This window comes from Condylura cristata, unplaced genomic scaffold, assembly GCF_000260355.1.
Source record: "Condylura cristata isolate star-nosed mole 26May11 unplaced genomic scaffold, ConCri1.0 scaffold00012, whole genome shotgun sequence".
NCBI lineage: Eukaryota > Metazoa > Chordata > Mammalia > Eulipotyphla > Talpidae > Condylura > Condylura cristata.
Window position 1 is genome coordinate 19,508,144 of NW_004567113.1, and position 6,022 is coordinate 19,514,165.

Sequence of the window (6,022 nt, forward strand, 5' to 3'; positions counted from 1 at the left end):
TCTCTGGTGGTGCAATTAAAGAAAGCACTGCATTATGAAGCTCTCAGATGCACTGCAGCGCAAGTTCAATCCACTGCCAGGGAGCTGACCCACATGGCACGGCAGACCTCTCCAGACCCGCCCGCTGCTCCTCTCAGCAGTGTACTTCCTCCATCTGCCTGTGCTGCTCCCCACTCTGTCTCTGGTGAATCATCTCACCTACCACACCTTTGGCCTGTACCCCAGTTCTGTATGCATAAATAAATAAATCTTTAAAAAAAATTATACACCTGACATCTATACAATGTTGTAAGCCAAAAGTCACTTCAACTATAAAATACATTGGAAAATGTAGCTTAGTGAGTGAGGGAAATAGGCTGCCCGCTTATTACCCCAAGCAGGCAGATAGGAACAATCTCTCCACAAATACCCAACCAGAAGAGTCTTCACCTCACAGAGAGATTGTCTGCCAAAGGAAAAAGGGAGGTGCTAGTCTTTGCAAATACAATTTAATTTCTTCTCAGAACATAATCATAAAAGGGGAAAATTATGACTAGGAATATTATATAAATTGAGCTAGTTCAATTATTTATTAATTTAAAGAAGCACCACATTTTACACCTTCGTTAACACTCTGACAGTACAGGATTTCTCCCATCAGGTATGGTCACCACAGTTCTCCCACCACCAAAGCATACATAGTCCTCTACCATAGACCACTGTGTTCTCCCGCCCCCACCCCACTATCTGGGCTCCCTCTGTACCTTTTCTCCTCCTCTTGTGGAGGCCTCAGATCTATGATCAACTTTCAAGTGTTGTTTTTAAAGTTTTTTCTTTGTCTCATCTTTTGTTTACTTTTTGTATATTCCATATATAAGTGAATACACCCTGTACTTATCTTTCTCCTTCAAGCTAATTTTGCTTGTACTAGTTCAATTTAGAAAGAAGCATGAATGCTTCTCCCAACAGTATTTCTAAAATATTGATAATAATGTCAGTAACCACCAACATAAATAATAGAAGACAAAGATCAAAATCATGTTTAGTGGTGCAACAATAAAAGGAATACCCTAAGTTAGGCTGAACTGCAGACAAAGATGTCTAGAATCACCACTATCTGCAACAAGTTTGTGATGCGCTAGACAATGCAGTTAAACAAAAGAAATAAAAGGATAAATTAATACAAGCAAAAGAAACAAAAGACGAGAAGTACCCTTAGTATATCTATAAAAAAAAAAAAGATCAAGTCCAATAATAGAACATTCAGCCTTACATCTCTCTTTTACATACTTCCAGGGAAATATGTAAACATATTCACTGACTGGATATTCACCAAGACATATTTTTATACAAGACAAGCCACGTGAGCAGAGCTACATGATATTTCCCATACATACCATAAAAATGTATTGTGATGTCTATAACACACACAGATGTGTTGATTTTATGTGTAGAATCATTTTCCCAGGTTCTCCACACACTGAGAGTTATAATCCTGACAAGTTCTGAGACAGGAAAAGGAAAAGTCGGGGTTACAAAAGAATTTCAGAAGTAGAAATGGCAGGACCTAGCACTCATTTGGATGCAAGGCAGATGAAGAACTATGATAAAATCCAGGCCAATGCAATTAGACAAATGAAATAAAATGGATACATTAATGAAAGCATAAGAAATGAAAGGCCAGGAGTACCCTTAGTATATCTCTATGATATACTCAGCTGCTTAGGCAGCTGAGTGAAGTATTTTGAAAGTAAATTGGAAAGATGGAATCACTGTGGATCGCCTTGTCCTCCCAAGAGAGCCAACTCATTACAGTGGTTACATGTTATCTGAGGTAGCAAAGGGGAAATGCAGGAGAGCAGCATCGGTCCAGGTAAAAAAGCCAAGCACTGATACCCCCAGGAAGGGAGGCTGGTAGAGCTGGCAAAGTATAGCAGCCAGGATGTTTGGATGACCTTATCAATTACTGTCATGGGTAAGAAATACATCCTGCCCAGAAATACACAAAGATCTCTTTTGGAGGTTTTCTCTCATCATTCCACAGAATTTTAGTTCAACCAATATGGAGCTGCTTTATTTCCTAAGATAGAAGTAATGGAAAATAAATGGAGAGCCCAGTCCTTGAATCATGCATGCCTGTACCTGACTTTATAACCATGGGAAAGTTAGTTCACTTCTTTTTGTTTCTCTTTATTTTTTTTTTTTCACTATCAAATCAGGGTGAAAGAAAATGATTGCTTTACTATACTTTATTAGCTAATTAATACTTGAAGAACTAAAAAGCCTCTTAGAGAGGTGATTTATAAACTAAGCTCTGAAAAGTAAGTAAAAGTTAACCAGGAAATAAGACGATGCTAAACTGTATAGGAAAGAACCGTGAAAATCTAACACACTATTAAAGAAGAACAATAATATCAAGAGACTTGTCTGTCTATTTATCAAGGTAGTGTATAGTGCTATTGTAATGAAGGTAGTATATCTCTAGTGCAGATATTAATCATGAGAGAAAAGAGAGTCCAAAACAATTCTACACATATGTTTCCTTGATTTGTGACAAAAGTTGGAAAACAATGATTTCTTCTATAAATGTGAAAAAGAACATATAATTTATGCAACAGTGTAGAGAAAAAATCAAATTTTGATTGTAAATATAAAAGACAAAAGCACAGTACCTAATTATTAGAAGTCAATATAGAAGAATATATGATTTTGTGTAGATATTGGTCAAAGAAAACAATTATAAAATTTATTTTTAAAATACTACAGATATGTAAAGCTTTTTGCTATATAAAAACCAGTACAAAACTGGTTTTTTAAAAGTTTTTTATAAAGTAGCAAATACACAGCAGAACAAAAGAATTTTTTTTAATTTTACAGAGGAATAAATAAAAATAGCTCAGAAGTATGGGGAAAGATTTTTTACCTCACTTACAATAAGGAAATGCAAATTTAAACCACAATAAGCAACCACTCATGATATAATACTCTGGCAACAATTTTAAAAGTATAACAAATTCAAGTTTTGGTCACTAGATGGAGAAAGAGGAATTTTCATGACTTGCTTGTGGGTAAGGTAAATCTTTTGAAGAGAGTTGGGTAATATTAGTCAAGTTGAGGAGGAGAAAGAATGTTCTCATAAAATAGTCATTTCACTCTTACAAATATATCCTATAATATCTCTTTCATACGTTTAATTGGAGAATGGTACAAAAATGCTAACAACTCTATCTTTCATAATAGTAGAAAGATAAGCAACCCAAATTTCCATTCAGCAGTGTGACCATATAAATGTTGGTATTATCATACAATGGAATAGTAGTCATGTACAAAAATGAAATAGTCTTTGTTAAACTCACAAGCATATTGGAGTGAAAAGATCATCATATATATAAATCATCTCATTTACTCAAAGCTTAAAAACCAACATGACTGAAAAAATATTTAGGATTTCACTCATAGGTGGAAAACTTAGAATGATAGGGAATGAGTGATTAATACTAAATTCAAGATCAGGATTAAGGTGGGGGTGTTGGAGGGAGTGACAATATGATTTGAGTAGGGTACACAAAGTACTTTCAGTATCGGTAAGGCTCCATGTGGAGGATCTGGAAATGTCTGTAGCTGATCACTCTGTTACTACTTCTAAAATTACATGTGTGCATGAATAAATACACATTTAGCATACATATGTATACATATATAATGTCTTAGACAATCTTATATACTGTATATGAATAATACATATGTCTTACACAATCTGTGATAAATTTGCACAATTAAAACATAACCTTTTTAAACCTAAGTCATATTGTATCTTTGAATGTATGCTAGTCAAGTATACAAGGAACTTCCAAATAATCTAGATGATCTATTTCCTTACCACTGATCATGGACCTTTGCTTATTGCAGATGGGTCTTTGACTTCAAAGTTCAATCTACACACATCAATTCATTCCTTATCATGTTCCAGAATGGGACCTTTCCTATACTATATATAAATAGCTAAAACCTGTACTCTCTGGTGTGTGTGGTTCATAAACATTTCTGCTCTTTTCTCCATAATCAGAGGTTCTTAATTACATGATTGTTTTTCAACTATAGCAAGGAGTATCAACTGGACATTTTTAATGAATTTAGGAAACTTTTTTTTTTTTTAATGAATATCCAAATACACTATATTGTAACCCTTGGCTCTTGAGTGCTATAACATAAGCACAGAAAAACTCTAAGTGAAGATGAAGATAACCATGCTTCCTAACTGTTTAATATTTTAAATCAGTGCAGCAAAACATACATTGGGGAGAAATTAACAAAAGCCTGATTCCTTGCCATTATATAACAAACATGCATTTATTGAGTTGCTATTAAAGAACTTTGTTAGTTATTCTAGAGTAAAACTTTATTCCCTAAGATCTAGATTGTCATCAAGATATTTTTGTAAACATAGAATGAGTTGCTTCATTTGATAAGAATTAGTATAATAGTAGATGTGTGATCTCAGTTGAATACATTATTCCCCAAACCAAACTTAAACTGTCTAGAGAGATATGCATCAATATTGCTATTGCTGTCTATAATCTAAGAAGTATAAACTAGATTGTCAGTTGCTCAAGGTAATTAAATAGAATTTGTCTGCCTCTACATAGATTCTTTAACGCTTGACAATCTGCTTGCGCATGTGATTCAACTTAAGATATTTCAGTTTTTGTTTTTTCTAAAGTAAAAACAAAAATTCTTTAAGTCTAGTTTCTCTTTTATGAAATTTCCTGTGGATAAAAAGAAAAAGATAAAAATGTTTGTGAGACTTCAGTAGGAACGTCTGATTTCAGACCTTGCTCAACGAATATTATATTGTTCATTATGCACTGCAGTCTTCTAGATTATTATTGCTTCTTCCTTCTCACTAAAGAATGAAAGAAGCTTATGAAAACACTATTTTACAGTTACAAGCCAATAAGGAAGTAAAATACTTTTTCCTGTTTTTTTTTGGGGGGGGGTGGGGAACGTAGAATGCAATAAATTTTTTCAGCAAAGATATGAACTTTTGTCTATTAATAGCTGGAATAGAACTATGCAACTTCAGAGAATACAGTGCCATTTTCAGTTATAAAGATTTAAAGAATGTCATGAGAAAATCTTTGCATCTTTTATGACCATGTTTTTACAAAGCTTGAAATTAATATGTTTTATCATATCTTTTCCTTTTATGTCCATTTATACAATGATATTTAAAGTTTTAATGGAACCTGCCATCTATTGATGAATTAATAAATCTTGTCCTGTCAAAAACCGTATACTATGATTCAAAGCTCTCAAAAACTGAATTACTGACAATGACACATAAGCTCAATTTCTATGCATTGTTTTGTTAGATGGACTTGGTTATGTCATATTTTAATAATGCTTTCTGCATCAATAAGTCAAATCCTTTAACCAAATACTTAAATAAAATCTTGATACAGTGCTACTTTACACATAGCCTGAATAGTCAGGATTTATCATTTGCCTTCACAGAAGGAGATACCATTGAATTAAGCCTATAAAGATGAATAAAAGCAAAGGTTAGCATACAGAGAAAAGTACCGATAAGTGCTGGAGACAGAAGCATGCTCCAAGAGGCGCAGTTTTGTGATGGGGAAGGACTTACTGAGGAAAAGTCTCAACGTTCAGTAACCTTGAATGATTTTGTAATATTTAACTGGTTGCTGGCTTCTTGGCCTTTATGGCAAACAGAAATATCTACCACAATGAATCAGATACACTATTTAGACACAATCTTAATCTCCCTGAATCTCAATTCTCCAGATGCCAAGTAGAGATAATCAAATCTTGAATAAAATTGTTATTACTGGTTATTGAAAAGTTACCCGGGCCCCTTCCCCAGGCCCTTCACCCAAGCCCCTGAACCAAGACTCCCAGAGTGGCAAAAGGAAAGATATCTGGCAGTATCAAAATGATATAGCTGCTGAGCTGGCATCAGGATATTACCCAGATAGCCACCCTGACAAAGATCAAAGATCCCCAAACAAGACCTCCAACCAAA